The following is a 20,102-nucleotide window of genomic DNA, read 5'->3' as shown; positions in this document are numbered from 1 at the left end:
CTGATGGATAAATGCATTGAGTAATAGAGAGACATTGAGAGCAGGGTTTTCAAACACATGATCCTGTCAAAACCTCTACTGTGTCACATAAATATAGTAAAATGTGTGAGCAGAGGGAAATAAAAATGGAAAAAAATAATAATTTCCCATTGCTTAAAGGGTTTCGTTTCTGCAAGAAAGAATAAAGAATTAAGTGAGCTAATGTATGCTTATGGGAATTCATTAGGAACAATTGAAAATTAAAAGTTAAAAAGTCTATTTCTATCAAAAATGTTTCTGAATCTATTCAATTTCTGACAGAAGAGGACTTTAATTATTATGTTGTGTCACTCACAGGGACGAGAGTATTTTCCAAGATGATTGATTGCAGCTGGATTTGAGAGCAATTCTCATTTTCCCCATTTCAGACTCCATGCTAAATCTAGGAAACAGACACAATAGTTTGTAACAGAATATTCATCAACATAGACTGACTTACAGAGTTTGATGAGGGATCAGGGGATTTATTCAACTTTCATCTTACTGAAGGAAATGTTCTTGAATATGTCATTTGTAGAAAATTAACCTATGGTGATTGCTCTAAAATATTTTGAAGATTCTGTGGCCATTTTTTTTTTTTATTTCCAAAGATAGAAAGTAAGAATTGTGAGAATGAATAAAGGAGATGATGCAGTTGTAGGGATTCGAAGTTAACTAAGGGTAGAGAAAACAGCCATGAAAAGTTCTCCAGTAAGGCAGACTTGTGAAAAGTCATGACAGGAATGAGAGAATTTAAGTTCCCACAGAGTCGTTTCTTGATATTCTACATTTAAAAAAATCCAACCATTTTCTTTTTCCTGGTAGCAAATTAGTATGATTTTAAAATGTATAACCGTGGGCACTTGGATAATATTTCTTACTCTGTCTGAAGTATTGAGTACTAAATATACCAGAGCACTGCCATATTCCTTATGGGAAAGTTCAAATACTGGGAAAAAACTGACTCACACGTTTGAAATCCCAATGTCTAGAATATGGTTAAGCACCCATGTTTTAGAGATAATGATGAAAAATGCATGCCCCAAGTTTTCTTATCACTGAGGTCATTTCCCAAAAGCACTATTGCTTAACTGATTTACAATTTGACCAAACACTAAAGAATAAGTCACGCCAAATAATCCTTAACTGATGAGTTGAGCAAGATGGGTTGATCGGCCTTTTATAATTCTGATTTCTATAATTCCATAAATTCAATATAGTGTATCACAACTTTTAAAGGGAATGCAGTGATGAATCAATACAAATGAACTATAATGAAAGTGGGGCATTTCTTTTATCATGTATTTAAGGGAAGACTTTCTGAGGTGATTGTGGTAAGGATATGTAAGGTTATTCGATGTAGCTAATGCCTCCCTCCTTATGGCAAAGGCTTTCCAGCACCACTATATTTCCCTACCCCATTTTTAATTGGTTTTCTGGATGGTTCCCAGAAATTCTGAGTACTTTAAAGAGGTTTTTCAAGAGCATTACAAAGGGGTTGTATCTATAGCTCCTGAAGTTAACAGCGTGTAATGCCGAGGTCAAAATTGTATGCAATTTAAAGCATACACTCCTCATTTGCAAACCAGGGCTCATGATGAGAACAGGAAGTCAATTTTGTTCTTTCTGCATATGTCAAGAATGAATATTGCCTTGATCTAAATATTTGGAGATTCAAATAGATGACTTTAATTTATAATGCATATCTTATAAGCCTGCTCTAGTTTGCTTAGATGGTTACTTGTAAATTAAAACAAACAAGAAGTAGCAAAAAATAAACAAATGGCTTGATAGAATCTATAGCAAAACTTTGGTGAATGTTTTTCTCCTAAAACTTATGTGCTAAGACTGAGTTATAACAACAACCAAAAGTAGTTTAATAATGTTTCTGTATATTTGCTAAAAAATGTTTCACAAGTTTAATCAAGCCAAGGTTATGAAAAAGTTTTTTCTGAGTTTATAGAAAATCCTTTTGCTCATTGTGAGTCTTGAGAAGAAGAAATAGGAGAGTGGCTGGAAATTTCGATATGTTTAATAAATATATTACAAAGTCATGAAGAAATTATAAAATAAGACCGATTGATACACAAATATGAGTAAAAGTATAAAGATTTATATATATGCATATATCGTGAACTTCTCTAATATAATGAATGCATTACTATATACAAATGTATTTACTGTGCATTATATGTATAGTCAAGAATATATTCTATAAGAATTATTTACTGCTGTAACATCTTAATGAATGGACATTACATAATACACTTACTATCTGGTATAGCAAACTGATTTGGAGCTAGGCTCCGGGCAAATGGATGGCTTACAATTCATCTCAACCACCTACTAGCTGAGTTTCCGTGGTTAAGTTGTTCAGATTAAGTTTCTTCCTCCTTATTGATCAAAAAGGAATGATAGTTTCTACCTTCCTCAATTTTGGCACAGATTCACTTACACGTAGAGCATACAAAACAAAAAAACAAAAAAAGCCAACAACAACCTTATCTCGGTGTAGACGAAGTCCAGAAATGTTGAAATCCTTATTATCATTATACTAGCTAATTTACCTCTAAACGTCCTGGGGCTCTTTCCTTTCCTCGGCAGGTGAAAGGAGCGTGCGAACGTGAAGGAAGGAAGGCGCCCACTGCAGCTGCGCGGCAGGGAGGCACGTGGGGGCGGGGCTGCCCGGAAGGTGCGCGTCCGGGGTCGGGGCCTCGGAGGGGCTTTGACGACGTCCCACGTGTACTTCACCCGGTGCTGGCAGTAATAATCCCCGCCCCCCGCCTCCAGACGGAAGCGCAGTCGGACTGGCGTGGCGCCGCCCAGCGTGTTCTGGAAGAAGCCCCCCTGCAGCTCAGTGGCGCCCAGGAGCCTGCGGGGTGAGAAGGTGGTCTCAGCCAGAGGGAGCAGGGTGGGTGAGACGGAGGTCCGGAAAAGGACGTGCGAGGTGTTGCTGTCGTTATTACTGTTGTACTGTTAAGTTTTTTTTCTCAACCTTGTGTTTTAAGCAGTAGACGCTCTTGTTTCCTTAATTACTTGTTGGATATTACAAATTTTAAATTAAGAAAAGCCTCTTTTTTTTTCTTGCAGTGTGGTATTATATAAGGTTATATCGGGGCGCCTGGGTGGCGCAGTCGGTTAAGCGTCCGACTTCAGCCAGGTCACGATCTCGCGGTCCGTGAGTTCGAGCCCCGCCTCGGGCTCTGGGCTGATGGCTCAGAGCCTGGAGCCTGTTTCCAATTCTGTGTCTCTGTCTCTCTCTGCCCCTCCCCCGTTCATGCTCTGTCTCTCTCTGTCCCAAAAATAAATAAACGTTGAAAAAAAAAATAAAAATAAAAAAAATATAAGGTTATATCAATCTACTTTCTCACTATCGGATTAAAATATAGTGTTAAGCCCAGAAGTATTTAAATGAAGTGAATAGTATTAATCCTCGATAAATGCTTCAAATGCTTTGAAAACATTGTTTAATAATGTTTTTTTATTTTGAGAAGACCAATATATCTTGCAATTATTTTGTAGGACTATCCCATAGAGAAAATACTGTCGAGCCTTCCTAAGAGGAATACATATTAATAGATTATTTTAGGGTAAGATATACAATTTTCTGCCTTGTCCAAATCATAAATCAGTGTTCTTAACGTGTTCTTTCTAAAGTTTTGAGTTTTCTTTTTGCTACATTGCTAATTGGAGATATTCTAGCCAATATTTTGCATAAAGAGCACATAAGTCTCTACTCTGATAATTGTTTACATTTTCAAAACCCAGAGGGAAAACCCTAAAATCAGGGTGTTTCTGACTTTTGTTAATTTCCTTAATGGGTAGGAGGAACCTGTTGCAAACTAAGTTTAATGAACTTGATTCCAAAGCAGGCTACTGGTGTTCATGAATGACCTACATCTCATGTTTACTCTAAAAGTCAGGTTTGGTTTACATGGTCCTTTGATAAATTTTGTGATGATTTTTATTTGGTAAAAAAGAATATAATCTGTTACACTTCTTATAGAAGTTTGTTTTTGATGATTTGCTAACATAGTTTTATGAGTTAGTCACATACTTGAATCTGAAAGTGGAGCAGAGAGGCACTTGGGTGGCTTGGTTGGTTGAGTATCTGACTTTTGATTTCAGGTCAGGCCATGATCCTGTGGGATTCAGCTTCCCGCCTCTGGCTCTGCCTGGCTGGCAGGCATGGAGCCGGCTTAAGACTCCTTTTCTCTCTGCCCCTCCCCTATTTGTTCTCTCTCTCGCTCTCTCTCTCTCTCTCTCTCTCTCTCTCTCTCTCCCTCCCTCTCTCAAAAATAAACAAAAGTGGAGGAAGTAATATAAGTGTATTAGAATGGTGACCTATTAAACATAATTCTTTAAATAGTTGTTTAACATTTACTTGGAAGGAGACCAAGCAGTGCAAAAAGGAGGGCCAGAGTAAGACCCTGGGGTCAGTACTCTCTCAATATGTTGCCCTTAGAAACTCCTCCTTTGCCCTCAACTTGCATATGCCACTCAACCACAATGAAAGCTTGCCCTTTCCTGGACACGTTATTTTGAAGGCTTTTCAGCATGCCTTAGATGGCTAAGTGAAGCATTTGTCCTTTTTGTCTTCATTGAGCGGCAGAATTTAAGCAACAGGGTAATTTTAAAAAGCTTGTAACACTGCCTGGCACACAGGAAGTGAACCTGAGATGTGTGCTGATAAAGTCAGTTGTCTACATTTTCAGTGATACTTGGAATCCTAGAGAAATGGTACTATTTGTAGATCGGCGTTCCAGGAGCCTGCCCAGGTGATCTCTTGTCTAGTCCTCCTCTGCTTGGATGTTATCACAAAGAAGCAAAAGATAATATGTGTTATAGATGCAAGGGGCACTAGTGTATATTGATAAATTGGAAGTCATGATGAAAATCTTTTAAGTAATGTTACCTAATTTTAGAAGAGGTAAGCATTTTTTTGTCCTTATTTTAAACTGATAAATGTTGAACAAATTGTCCAAATTTCTACATAGCTGTTGGTTAGTATAGAAACTGGATTAGAATCCAAATATGTCTGAAACCACAGCCCACACTCTTAAATCAGTAGAATATAGTGATCCCAACTGGCTGTAAGAAATAGAAGATATTGTCACCTAAATCTTGCCAGGAAAGAAAGTCCTCAGATAAATTATTCTGGACAATTGCCATTTCTCAAAATAGAGAACTGGTTTAGAGCTCAAAACCATATACAGCAACCTATCATATTCAGTTAACTAAATATGCACTCCCCCCCCCCCCCCCCCACTCAACTTATGCTTAGAAGTTTGCCAACATTACCTTGTTTGATGTTGGGTGTTGTATGCGTGTGTTCTTTTTTACGTGGCTATAGTGAATATTTACTGAAGCCTCATTTGAAATTATTTAGACATAAAGCATTTCCACTCTAATCTATTGCCTAGACTGACCCATTCAAATATGAGAGAATATAGGTCCTAAATTATTTACTGAGGAAAATCTTGAATCTAACTATAAGTGTTCTTACATGATTATGATTTGCTATTTATTGGAATATTTATTAAGTGCCTATGTGTCTGGGACCGTGCTAGATCCTGAGTATATGTTGGCAAAAGAAATAATGTTACTCTCTGCAGAAAGCTTATAAAGGGGAGGAGGAGGAAATAATACATAAGTAATGCTTAAATATAAAGTATGATTTTGATAAGCAATATAAAGAAAATAATGACATATCCATAACTTAGAATAACCAAGAAGTGCAACCAACTTATAAAGGAGCTCAGGTAACAGAGCCCTGAGAAAGATACATTTAGGCCATGGAAAGATGAGAGAAAGCCACCTATATCAACAACTTCCTATAGGAAGAGTATTCCAGGTAGAAGTAACTGGCTTTGGAATACTTGGAGTTGGGAAAGCTTTTCTAGCAAGTGAAAGAAGCTCGTTGTGACTGGGGTAGAGTGGACAAAGGAGAAAGAGACCTACAGCAAGGTTAGCTAGTGTCCAGAACTGTGGGGGCTTATGCTTACATAAAGGATATACTTACTCTCCTGATAGCTTTAGAACATCCACTGAGAGCCAGAGGTTCTTAGAAGTGAGGTCAAATAGGCATGAGCCAACTCACGTGAGCTTGAGCTAATGGAAAGATAAATACCAATTAAGTAATCATATAGTCAGTATAGAATGGTAATGTTAGAATTTGTCTAAAAGATTGATGATGGATGCTGTGAGAGTTAATGGAAAGATCTGACCTGGTGAGAGAGACCAAGAAGCCTTCTTAGTTAGAAGAATTGGAGCTTGAGTTGAGAGCTTGGTGATGAGCAGCCAGAAGAAAAGAGGGATGGTGTGAATCACAGGTGTACATACACATGGCATGGGGAATAATCTGTGGGGGGAAACTAGTCCCTTTAATGTATGTGGACAGTCAGGACAGGAGGGGCAAGAAGAGAGGTAAGGGATACATTATAGAACTCTTGCTATAGTCCAGGTAAAAAAACAAACAAACAAACAAACAAACAACAACAACAACAAAAAACCAGCAGCGACTATAACCAGGATGCTGGCAATGAAGTATAGAGAACTGGGCAATTTTGACATGTGTTGAGGATGAAAAAGTCTGACTGACTGATTCATGTAGGATGTAAACAGGAGACGGAAAGCATGGATACTCTTGGGTTCCTGATTAAACGACACAGCGAAGAATGCTACCATTTACTGGACTTGAGTAGGATTTGAAGAGATAGCTGAGAAGAACAATCAAGAGTTAGTTTGTGGACAGGTTAACTTTGATGTTGACTTTTCAAGATGAGACTTCAAAGAAGGAATGCCAAGCATACTGTTGGTTATGTAAATAAAAAGTGCACTGACACCTTATCTTGTAGTCATTAGCATTTAGATGTTAGGGATGTAGAGGTCCTGTGGTCTTGTATTGAGACACACGTGCTTGATGGGCTTTGAAACTTGCATAAAATACTGCCATCAGAATTATCAGGACTCTACAGTAGTCTTTACTGGCAGCATCAAATATCCATATTGCCAGTATTTAAGGTGTGTAATCCTCAACAATGTGTTATTCAACAATTTCCAGAATACTGGTTGTGAAAAATGTTTGTGAAAATAAAAAACTGAAAAATCTTCCAACTTTTGAAAGCTTGCAAAACGAATCTGTTTCTTGCATCTAACCAAGATTTCATAGCTGCCAAGCGAATTTATATATGTGTCATGCTTGTAGAAACCTTTATTTTGGAGTGAAGGTGTTTTTATTGCAAGAGATACCTTTCTAATTTATCAGATGCATATATTATGTTAATGATGTGAGACAACCAGGAAGCACAGCTGGATTTTGCAGACTTGATGTGTTTGGTTTCGTTGTGTTTTGTTTTACAACATTGGACAATGTAGTAAGTGGTATTGAAACAAATTTCCGGCCCCGAGATGGAGCTGTTCCTGCCTGGGATGCCCTGTCAGAAAACTGAAACTCAGATAATCTCCATGTCCCTGCACTGCTCCAGCTGACCGGAAACACAGGATAAATGGTCAGCCTTTCCCCAAACACCAAGCCAGCTCTGGGCCTCCTGACTCCAAACAAAGTGACTGTGGGACCCCAGCTTATCACTTATTTTCTCTTTGTCTCTTCCTTGTTCTTTATTCTTTGTCCTATAAAAACTTGCCTTCCATCCCATTAAATTTTTTTTTTTTAATGTTTATTTAATTTTGAGAGAGAGAGTGAGAGTGAGGTAGGGGCAGAGAGAGAGGGAGACACAGAATCTGAACCAGGCTCCGGGCTCCCAGCTGTCAGCACAGAGCCTGACCATGGGGGTCTCGAACCCATGAACTGTGAGATCATTACCTGAGCCAAAGTTGGCCATTTAACTGACTGAGCCACCCAGGCACCCCTACCCCATTTTGCAGTTCTCTGACAAAGAAGAACAAAAATCTATAAGCTTCATGAAGTGTTAAAGTTTGATTGTATCATTTAAATTGTCTTCTTTAATCATTTTTTAACAGTTTTTGGCAACAAGGGATGAGATTTGAAGCTGAATGTTAAGGGCCTATAGGGCAAGATGCTCAGACAAGGCACCTTTGAGTTCACTGCTCTTCTTGTCCCCAAGAGCTGTGGGTAAGTCACTTTTGGATTTGAGTTTTTGTCATGTGTGCAGCTCTTCAATCCAAACCAATTTTATGTAAATAGATAGGTATGGTCCCCGGAAAGGTTTTGGGACCCTGGAAAGGTTCTGGAGTTTATTAAATTCCTGGAAACTTTTCAAGAACTGGGAGTCTGCAGTGGGTGGTGGCCATTAGGGCACTCGGAAACAGGGATTCCAGTGTCTGGAACCATTGGTGGTTGTAAGGAGAGTCACAGTACCTCAAGGTAAATCCACAGCATAAATCACTTGAGGGACTTGGAGAAATACCACAGGAAGTTGAGATTGTCTTCACCATCAAAATCTAAGTGGGCACAAGACAGACTATGAAAAGCCATCAAGGTGTCGGCCACTATAAAGAAATCTTGTGAAAGGAATAACAAATCTTTTGCTAATGGGAATTTTAGAAGCCAAAGCCATCATATTGGTGGGTGGAGCTCATAAAAGCTGTTAGAGCTATCACCACCTAGGTCTGAGACTCCTGTGCTAGCATCAGTTGGTCACGGGATGTGTTAGATTGACACCAGGTCACCTGGCAACCTCAGGCAAGTTTTTGTGAGACAGGGTGCACTGTCAAACCCCATAAAATCCTTAGCCCAGTAGCGCATGCTTCTTAGGTATTAATTCAACTCTGAGAAATCCAAGTCTTAGCTAGTGAAATGAGATCCTCAAGTTTCAAAGAACTGAGCGTGCCATGCCACTTTCCAGCATAATGGCTTATTTGAGATCTAAAAACCATGGTTCTGGAAACTGCCAATATTTACAAAAACAGCAAAATATTACCAAGATGACCTAGAATTACAATGGCCATTATGCAAAACATTCCAACTAGACAAGGTCTTTATTTGAAAAATACCTTTGAAAGCAAGGGATCCCAAATCAACAAAAAGAATGGGTTATTTTAACTGGCATGTGGAAATTTTCCAAGAGCTTCAAAATTCCAAAATAATTTCACTGAAGGATTTGTTTGAAAAGGCTAAGGAAAAATGAAAGACACAAGAGGTACCTAAGACAAAAGACTGTAAGTCTGATGGGACTCCCTATTGCCCCCCTCTCCGCCTTTACCTGAGTACTCAGAGTCTACTAATCCTCTGTCTCCATTGCCATTCCACTCTAAGTAGACTATAGTACAGTAAACAAAAGCCCAAAGTTAGTCGTCTTATAGATGCCGCTATCATACCCTTTAAGGGCCCCTCCGAGACTTGATGAGATGGTTGATGGGAATCCTAGAGATTCTCTGATAAATAGTGACCAGTCATTTAAAAAGCCAAGGGGAAACTAAAAATAAAATTAATGGAGACCTAGCAAATTCTGGTAGATAGCCAAGCTATATTCTGTCTTAAACTCCATTTGCTCAAAGCAGATGGGATTCTGGGAGAACTGGTAGAAACCAGTGGAGAATGAGAATTCTTGCCAGAGGGAGCTCTCCAGTGCCTGGTCGAGAGAGGATAATAAAATTTCACATTGTCCCTTCATTTCGAAGTTTAGACCCATTATTTGTTGATCCCATCACCTCCTTGCCTGTCTCGAGAACTTGGCTTGACAACTGTCAGGTTGGGGGCCTCCAAAATAGAGGGAGGAAGAAAAAAAGACAGAAAATGCTCAATGGTCAGCATTGGCAGGTCAATGTGACCAGACAGAAGTAGTGATTCTGCTCCATTTGTATGCAGCTCAGGTCCTACCTACAGATGCCTACTCTCAGGGGAATTATTTTGTCTTTGTCTCTTTTAACATTGGGAGTCGCTCTGGATCTTGGTATGGTAGGGTCTTTTGCACCTTCTTTGGGGATGCCTCTTAGTCCAGAGTTGTTCAATACTGCCATGAATATTTACTATTTTCCATGGCTGAAACCTGACACGATATTTCGAAGGATTTGTTTGTTTGTTTGTTTGTTTTTTAGTAGCTCTATAGTTAGAAGTTGACCAAATTGGAAGGTAAGGTTCAGAGCCTGTTCAGATGTTCAGAACTTTTTTTTTTAAGCCTTCTTTCCTGAACTAAATAAAACTGTATACCCAGAGGGAAGGAAAAATATTCCAAAGACAAACTGCTGTAAATCTAGAAAATAGGGATCTTTTGATTTCTTAGTTGAAGATCTTCTCCCTGATACAAAGAAGCAAATTGAAGATAATATAGTTACATTGCTGAGTAAACACCTTGATATCTTTCAGGTTGCAACCCAATTCTTTGAGGAATGAAAAGCAACTGTCCTAAAATTAAGAACAACTCTTTAGAAGGAAAAAAAGAAAAACCTGGGGGACAGGCTATTTGGAAACTAGGAAAAATTGTTTGTATCTGATGAATTGTTTTCTTTAATCATTCTTTACCGGTGCTCAATGTAAATCCGGACAGAAAGTAGTTAACAGACATCTCAAATGACAAAACTGGGAGTGAAATGAATTAAATGTTTTAATGACCAATTGAAGTTAGAAATCCACATACTTGCCCAAAGTGGCCTAGAGTGGCCCTTGAATATCCTGCTCAGCTTCCATCACTCACTGTCTCTTCCTATTTCCGGGTACCATCTTTGCCTTCTGGAACCCATTTTCCAGACAAGTCTCTTAAAACTGAAATCTTGGAAGAGCCTTGTCTGCACTCTGAAGGACTATGGACCGCTTAATTTTCCCTCCCCTTTTTGATCTATTACTTGGCTAGACCCCTGGTTGGCAGTAATAAATAGTTACCTAGTTAGACCTTGGAGTTAGCCTCACTTTTTTCTGTTTGTTCCATAATAACTTGTGGATTTACAAATTAATCCTATAGCATAGTTAGCGCAGGTATTTAAATAGAAGCTTGGGGGCACCTGGGTGGCGCAGTAGGTTAAGCGTCTGACTTCAGCCAGGTCACGATCTCGCGGTCCGTGAGTTCAAGCCCCGCGTCGGGCTCTGGGCTCATGGCTCAGAGCCTGGAGCCTGTTTCCGATTCTGTGTCTCCCTCTCTCTCTGCCCCTCCCCCGTTCATGCTCTGTCTCTCTCTGTCCCCAAAATAAATAAAAAACGTTGAAAAAAAATTTTTAATAAAAGCTTGGACAGATATATGGACTGAATGATCCCTGGTATATGTTTTCCTCCATATACCCTCAGGATCATTCTTGAGTTGAGCTAATTCATCTGATAGGGTACAGTCTCAGCCACACTAATAAGCCTTCAACTCTCATTACCAATTAACTTTGCTTTGCTGTGATTGGTCATCAATGAAGAACATACTACGTCTATGGAATTTCTTACTCTAAAATACATTCATTCTTAGTAGAGAGTGAGGGTTTTATCACTTTCCAGTTCCACTCTCAAGTACAAATTTTGGAGGCTTTGGTTTCTTCCCATCACTGACTTGCGGGTGTTAAAAAGACACCACCACCACCACCCCTAACAAAGTACAAGAAAACACCACACTGTATTCCCAGTTCAACCCCCTCTCTCCAACTCTGAGAATGCATCCCCAAAGAATGCAAAGGTGAGCTGTGAGGGCTCTTAGTAGAGGCTCATCACCATTAATAACAAATATAGCTGAAATAGCTCTTTTGCATAGTGAAATTCTTATAAAAAAGTTCTCCTTATCTACAGAGGTTTCCAGAAAGTGCAGAAGCCAACCCTGTATATACACTTTTTGCTGTATGTACACACCTATGACAAAGCTTAATTTATAAATTAGGCACAGTAGAAGACTAACAATAAGAATTAATATGATGAAATAATCTTAACAATATACAATAATAAAAGTCCGAATGTGGTCTCTCTCTCAAAATATCTCACTGTACTTGGCCTTCTTGTGATGCTGTGAAATGATAAAATGCCATTGTGTTTAGATGAAATGAGGTGGATGATGTAGGCATTGTGACGTAGTGTTAGGACACTGTCAACCTTTTGATCATTTCTCAGAAGGAAGATCATCTATCTACTCCTGGTCTGAAGCTGACAGTGGGTAACTGAAATTGTGGAAATTGAACCTGCAGATGGGGGTGTTGTGTGGAGACTACTATAGTCTATGGTATTGACTTTTCCTCAGGCATTAATATTATGCTGACCCCACTGGTACTTGATAGCCTCCAGTGAGGTCTCCTTTGCATCCCAAGCGGCTCTACAGGCTTCTCTTTCCCTCCCTCCCAAGCCCACTACTCTTCCACCTCCTGCAATTTCAAGGGTGATCTCCACCCACTCCCTTCCCTCTGTAGCCTCAGTGGTTATGGGACAAAGGATCACTTCCTCCTATCGTTTTTTGCCTCTGTAGTTGGGCAGTATTTTATTATAATCTGTGTAGGGCTTTTGTTTTGGTTTTACAAAGTCAGCTTGGAAGGCTTATAAACAAAAAGGAACACCAGTTTTTCTTGTCTCTGCTTCCTCCAAAACTAACCTACGTCTTCTCAGTGCAATGAGATGTATCCAATTGGGTAGGAAAAATCTAGGTACTAATGAGTCATAGAGATGGATAAAATAGGTGGAGAGGATTAAGAGTATACCTCTCTTGATGAGAACTGAGTAAATATAAGGAACTGTTGAATCACTATATCGTACCCCTGAAACGAATCTAACGCTGTTCTGATAACTACACTGGAATTAACAAAACAAAACAAAAACAGCAAAAGTGGCCATTTAGTGTTGCTGTATTGCTCCACAAATGTTATTGACTACCAATTAAACTAGGTTTCATTATGCAGATTCACGGGTCAAGTACTTATTGGACCAAAGACCCAGTATTAGACACGTCATGCTACTTTTGAGATTTTATTCCACTGAATCAACACCATTTGGCTACCAAAAACCTCAGGGCAAAATGTATGACCTGTCAGTAATAGTAAAGGTAGAGATGACATTCAGCATAGGAATGTTTAATGTAGACTCTGAAATGAGAACCCTGAAGGGGTGCCTGGATCTTTTAATCCGGGGCTTTCTTTAGAATGTGGAGTTACTTTATATTACTTGGTTCTAGCTGTTAGTCTCCATACTCAGAGAAAGTAAAAATAATCTCCATCTATATTTGAATATAGTATCTAAATATCTGTCATGTTGATAACTGGTGAATGATGATTTATTCTGCAAATATACCAAGAATTAACAACTCTTCTGCTTTTGGACCATCATCTTATTTTCTACATCTCATTGTATCCTATGTACATGACTGTTTGCTTCATAAATTCCTTGTTCAAAAGGTTATCAACAGTTTGTAGTTCTTGAATTATATTATTTAAATGATTTATAAAGTGCTTGACATCCGTTTGTGATTTTACTGATCAGCAAGAAGTTGGCTTTTATTTTTTTTGATATGACACTATACAAGGTTATCATTATTTTTAATTCTTATGTGGTAGGTGTAAAAGATATTCTTTTAAAGTATTGCATTTTGTTTTTAATTAGGCAAGTCAAACATTCTGCATATCTAACCACATCCTACATTTAACCTTTAAAAAAATCAAGACCAAATAAAATATAAACTTTTAAATCTACATAGATTTGGCTCTGGACAAAGGCAAAAGAACAGTTTACATGTTTAATTTTAGATACAAAGATTTTATGTCTTCCCCTAATGTAAAAAGCAGCTAAATATATTATTGTCAAGGTTTTCATGTAGAAATTTTTAAATGAATCCTAAATTTCTTAGGATATTTTAAGACTGTTTACCATGGAATAAGAATGGCTCTTTTTCTTATTTTTTTCTAAAGACGTTTGGTCCTATTGAGATCTGTTGAAAAATTTAGAAAAGTCACTGATTCCATTGAATAAATAAAAGTTAGTGACAGTGATTAGCAGGAGATTAGGTTAGAATTTAGTGAATAGGTCCCCGTGTTTCTATGGTATTTCATTTAGAAAAGGTAAGAGAACAAACCCTTGAGAAACAGAGATATATTTGACGATGTTGCAGTGGGAATCTTTTATGGAGAATAGAGCCAATGACAAAGATGATGCCTTCAGAAAACAAGGGGGAAGAGACACTTTTGTTCTATCTTTGGGTAGGCCAGTTAGCCATCTTGAATGCCTTACCTTTTTTGTCCTGTGGCCTCAGTCACTGTGTGGGTTCAAGTCTTAGTTTTGTCTCTTTCTTATAATGGCCTTATTTCATTTGGATCATATCCCAGGTGATGTATGCAGGAATCATTGGTTAATGATCATGACAAAGAACGTCCTTAGGATTGTCTGAGTAGAGTCATCCAAAGACTTCTGTGTGTACATAAAAGCTTGATGGTATACGGGAGGCAAAAAGCTCAGACAACGAGTAGATCAAGGTTAAAAAATCCTGCTAGAGGGAAAGAAGATTTGACACAGTGACAATGCATATGTCTCTATTTATTAAGTGTGATCTGTGTAATTTGTCCAGCTTCATCAGAAAAAGTGAAGCACCAAATTAAAAATTGAAAGTGCAAATCCTCATAAATTTAGAAACCAGTTTACACAGGTTTCTGAAATAATTGTTGTAATCATGGCTTCCATTTCCATTCATAACATAATTTTGAACATTAAAATTACTTTTGAAAATAAATTCCATATTTAGTGACAGTTTATTAATTCTTAATCACATAGGCATCTTGTAATGTTCTGAAACAATTTTATATTCAGGGTAATCTGTATTATATTATAATACAATGACATATTCTAACATAAATTCATATTCATTTGTATTCATATAAAGGTCTTAAAGTAAGAAAATTTTAAAACCGAATCTTAAAATGGAATGAGCGATATTTTTATGTAAAGGTAGAATTAATTTGGAATTTAAATGAGGGCTTAGTACACTCAAAAGGATTTTTGGTTGCTATCATCTAATTAGAGGTTTTAATCTTTGATTCTCTCATTGAACTTCTAGAAAATAAAATTACTTTTGAATATGTTTTCCAGTATCAAAGACTTCAAGAAAATAACAGCCTGATAAAGATCTACCAGTGGATCAAAAGAACCTGATCATGACTAAAATATCTTTTTAAGTTACCTGTGGGAGAGATTAAACCACAGTTATTATTATAGTATAGAACCATTCAAAGATAATGAAAATGAAAAAAAAAACTTAAAAAAAGATGGTTATACTAATTTACTAAGAAGAACTGGAATGATATCATATGGCTGAAATAATTAAATGTTCTTATTAAATAACATTTTATAAACCATAGAAGTAAATGATCAACAGAATATGAGAATATAATTGCACTAAACGTAAGAATAAAGCTGAAGTAATAAATTAAAATGTTAGAGTAATTTCCTTATGTGTGCAGTATTAATAGTTAACACTTATTGTCTGTGATATCTTGATTATTCCATAATTTATTCTATTTTGACTGGGATATGTTGTGGAATCTCAAGGGAACAAAAACTAGTAATTTGTGTCTGAGATAGTTTCAGAGTTCTGAAGAGAAAGCTCTTCTATTTGGCTTCAAAGTTGAACCTAAGAATCTAACAGAGGCCTAGAGAGAAGCAAAGGAGTAAAAGCCCTGAGGAGTCAGGAAGCAATGTAAAACACAAGTAGACTGGTTTGGGTGAACTGATTCTGCACCTCTAATTTACCCAAAAAATGTAACTATAATATGAAATAATTTGTCCCTGAGTACTGGTTGTCTTTTTTTTTTTTAATTTTTTTGCTTATTACTTATTTTTACATTATTTATATTAAGTTTATTAAATGTCTTATTTTAATCCCAATATAATTAATATCCAGATTTATATTAATTTCAGGTGTACAATATAGCGATTCAACAATTCTATAAACATTGCTGAGTGCTTATCACGATAAGGGTACTCTTAATCCTTTTCACTTATTTCACACACTGGCCCACCCACCTCCCTTCTGGTGAACATCAGTTCTCTACAGTTAAGGGTCCTTTTTTTTTGTCTCTTTTTTCTTTGCTTTGTTTGTTAAATTCCACCTTGAGTGAAATCATACAGTGTTTGTCTTTCTCTGTGTTATTTCACTTAGGATTATACCCTCTAGATCCATCCATGTTGTAGTAAATGGCAAGATTTCATTTTTTATGGCTGAATAATATTCCTGTGTGGTGTGTGTGTAACTTCTTCCTTATCCGTTCATCTATCGATGGCTCTTAGGTTGCTTCCATATTTGGCTAGTGTACATAATGCTGCAGTAATCATAGGGGTGTGTATATCTGCTCACATTAGAGTCTTTGTATTCTTTGGGTAAAAACCCAGTAGTAGAATTACTGGATCTTACTGTATTTCTAGTTTTAATTTTTTGAGGAACCCCATACTGTTTTCCAGAGTGGCTGCACCAATTTACATTCACACCAACAGTGTGGAAGGGTTCCATTTTCTTCACATCCTCACCAACACTTGTTTCTTGTGTTTTTAATTTTAGCCATTGGGAAAGGTGTGAGGTGATTATCTCCTTGTGGTTTTGGTTTGCGTTTCCCTGAAGATGAGTGATGTTGAGCATCTTTTCATGTGTCTGTTACTCATCTGTTTTCTTCTTTGGAGAAACGTCTATTCATGTCTTCTGACCAATTTTAATGGATTATTAGCAGTGTTGAATTTTATGTATTCGGATACTAACCATTTATCCATTCTGTAATATGCAAATATCTTCTCCCATGTGCTAGGTTATCTTTTAATTTTGTTGATTGTTTCCATCACTGTGAAGCTTTTAATTTTTATGTAGTCCCAATAGTATATATTTTTTTGTTTGTTTCCCTTGCCTCAGGACACCTACCTAGAAAAATGTTGCTATGGCTGATGTTAGAGAGATTATTGCCTGTGCTCCCCCATGATTTCATGTCTCACCTTTAGGACCTTATAATTCATATCTCAGATTTAGGACTTTAATCCATTTTGAGTTTATTTTTCTGTATGCTGTGAAAATTTTACCCAGTTTCATTTTTTCATTCTAGCTCTCTAGTTTTCCCAATACCATTTTTTGGAGAGACTGTCTTTTCGCCAATGGATATTCTTTCCTGATTTGTCAAAGATTAATTGACCATAAAGTTGTGGGTTCATTGATCTATATGTCTATTTTTGTGCTGTACTGTTTGCAGCACTACCCTTTGTAACATAACTTGAAGTCCAGAATTGTTACGCCTCCACCTTTGCTTTGCTTTGCTTTTTCAAGATTGCTTGGGCTATTCAGGGTCTTTTGTGGTTCCATACAAAATTTAAGATTATTTGTTCTAGTTCTGTGAAAAACACTCTTGTTATTTTGATAGGGAGTGCATTATATCTGTAGAGGGCTTTGGGTAGGATGGGCATTTTAACAATATTTGTTCTTCGAGCCCATAAGCATGAAATATCTTTCCATTTGTTTATATATCCCTTCGATGTCTTTCATCATTGTTTTATAGTTTCAGAATAAGGTCTTTCACCTTCTTGGTTAGGTTTATTCCTAGGTACTTGATTATTTTTGGTTCAGTTGTAAATGGGATTGTTTTTTTAATTTTTCTTTCTGCTACTTATTAATGTATAGAAGTGCAATGGATTTCTGTCTATTGATTTTGTATCCTGTGGCCTTACTGAATTCATTTATCAGTTCTAGAAGTTTTTGGTGATGTCGTGGGTTTTCTATATACAGTATCACTTGCCAATAGTGAGAATTTTACTTGTTCCTTAAAACTTTGGATGCCTTTTATTTTTTACTTGTCTGATCACTGTGGCTAGGACTTTCAGTAGTATGTTGAATAAAAGCCATCAGAGTGGACATCCTTGTCTTGCACCTGACCGTGGAGGGAAAACTCTCAGTTTGTTATTAGCTTGAGTATGTTATTAGCTTTGAGTTCTACATATATGGCCATTATTATGTTGACGTTTGTTCCCTCTGAACTTACTTTCCTGATGGTTTTATGAATGGATATTATACTTTTCACATACTATTTCTGCACCCATTTAAATGGTCATATGGTTTTCATTCATTCTCATATTGATGTGATATATTAAATTAATTGTTTTGTGAATATTATCCACCATTGCATCCCAGGAATGAATACCACTTAATGGTGATGAATGATTTTTTTTTCATTCATTGTTGTATGCAGTTTGCTAGTATTTTGTTGAGGATTTTTGCATAAGTGTTCATCAGAGATATTGGCCTATAGTTCTCTTTTTTTGTGGTGTCTTTATCTGGTTTTGGTATCAGGGTAATGCTGTCCTCATAGAATACATTTGGAAGGTTTTCTCCCACCTGATTTTTTGGAATAGTTTGAGAAGAATAGGTATTAACTTTTTTTAAAATGTTAGATAGAATTCACCTGTGATGTGGTCACAGATAGATTGACCTATCATCTGGACCTGACTTTTGTTTGTTGGAAAGTTCTTATTACTAATTCAATGTTCTTACTCTCTATAATTTTCTATTTCTTTCTGATTCAGTTTTGGGAGGTTATATGTTTTTAGGAATTTATCCACTTCTATGTTTTCCAATTCTTTGGCATATAATTTTTCATAATTTCTCTAATCTTTTGTATTTCTGTGCTTTCAGTTTTTATTTCTCCTATTTAATTTGTGATTTTGTTTCTTTGAGTTGTCTCTCTCTTTATTTGATTTCAGGTAAGGTTTATCAATTTTTTTTTTCCAAAGAACCAGCTCCTGGTTTCAGTGTTCTCTTCTATTTTTTTTTAAGTTTTATTTCATTCATTTCTGCTCTAACCTTTATTATTTCCTTCCTTCGTGTTTGGGATTTTATTTATTGTTCTTTTTCTAGCTCCTGTGGGTACAAGGTTAGGTTGTTGATTTGAGATTTCTCTTGCTTTTTGAGGTAAACCTGTATTGGTATGTACTTCCCTCTGACAACAGTTTTTTACTGTATCCCAAAGATTTTGGACTATTGTATTTTCATTTTCATTTGTCTCCACGTGTGTGGTTTTTGTTTTTTTTTCTTTTTAATTTTCCAGTTGGCCCTTTCATTGTTTCATAGCATGTAATTTAACCTCCATGTATTTGTGTTCTTTCAGTTTTTTTTTCTTGTGGTTGATTTCCAGTTTCACATAACATGGCCATTAGAAAACATGAATGGTATGACTTTAGGTTTTTTGTTTGTTTGTTTGTTTGTTTAATTTGTTCAGATTTGCTTTGTGTCCTAAAATATCTATTCTGAAGAATGTTCCAAGTGTACTTGAAAATTTTTTTTTTTTTTTTTTTTTGCGGATGGAGTATTCTGGATGTATCTGTTAGAACCATCTGGGTCAATGTGCCATTCAAAGCCAGGGTTTTCATGTTGATTTCTGTTTGGATGATCTATCCATTGATGAAGTGGGCTTTTATAGTCTCCTACCATTATTGTATTACTGTCAATTACTTCTTTTATGTTTGTTATTAACCGCTTTATTTCGGTGCTTTCATGTTGGGTGCATAAATATTTATAATTGTTATATTCTTGGATTTTTCTCTTTATGATTACAGAGTGTTCTTATTTAACTCTTTTTAAAATGTGTTTTAAAGTTTATTGTCTGATGTAAGTATTGCTACCCTGGCCTTCTTTTCACTTCCATTTGCATGACAAATAATTTTCCATCCCTTCACTTTGATTCTGCCTGTGTCCTTAGGTCTGAGATGAGTTTCTTGCAGGCAGCAGATAGATGAGTCTTGTTATTTCATCCATTCTGTGACATCACACTATGTCTTTTGATTGGAGCATTTAGTCCATTTACATTCAAAGTAATTATTGATAGCTAGGTACTTATTGCCATTTTGTTGCTAGTTGTTTTGTAGTTCTCTGTTCCTTTCTTCTCTTGATCTTTTCATTCATAGTGTGCTGGCTTTCTTTAGTGATAAACATGGTTTCATCTCTATTTTTTATATATCTATTACCTGCTTTTGATTTGTGGTTACCATTAAGTTTATATAATATATTATGCATATAGCAGTCTAGTCTATAGTAACTTGATGGTCTGGTGTGTTTGGTGATCTTCCCCTCTCTCTGGGTCAAGACTCACTTTGGAGTGGTGCTGGTCCCTGTTGGGGCTGTTTGCACATTGCCACATTTCTGATGCTGCTTTGGAGGAACTCCTGCCCAGGGTTTGCAAAGGAATTGAGTTGTATGGTGTTGGCA

This window comes from Prionailurus viverrinus, chromosome B1, assembly GCF_022837055.1.
Source record: "Prionailurus viverrinus isolate Anna chromosome B1, UM_Priviv_1.0, whole genome shotgun sequence".
NCBI classification, from domain to species: Eukaryota; Metazoa; Chordata; class Mammalia; order Carnivora; family Felidae; genus Prionailurus; species Prionailurus viverrinus.
The sequence above is the reverse complement of the archived record's forward strand: the minus strand, read 5'-3'. Positions refer to the sequence as shown.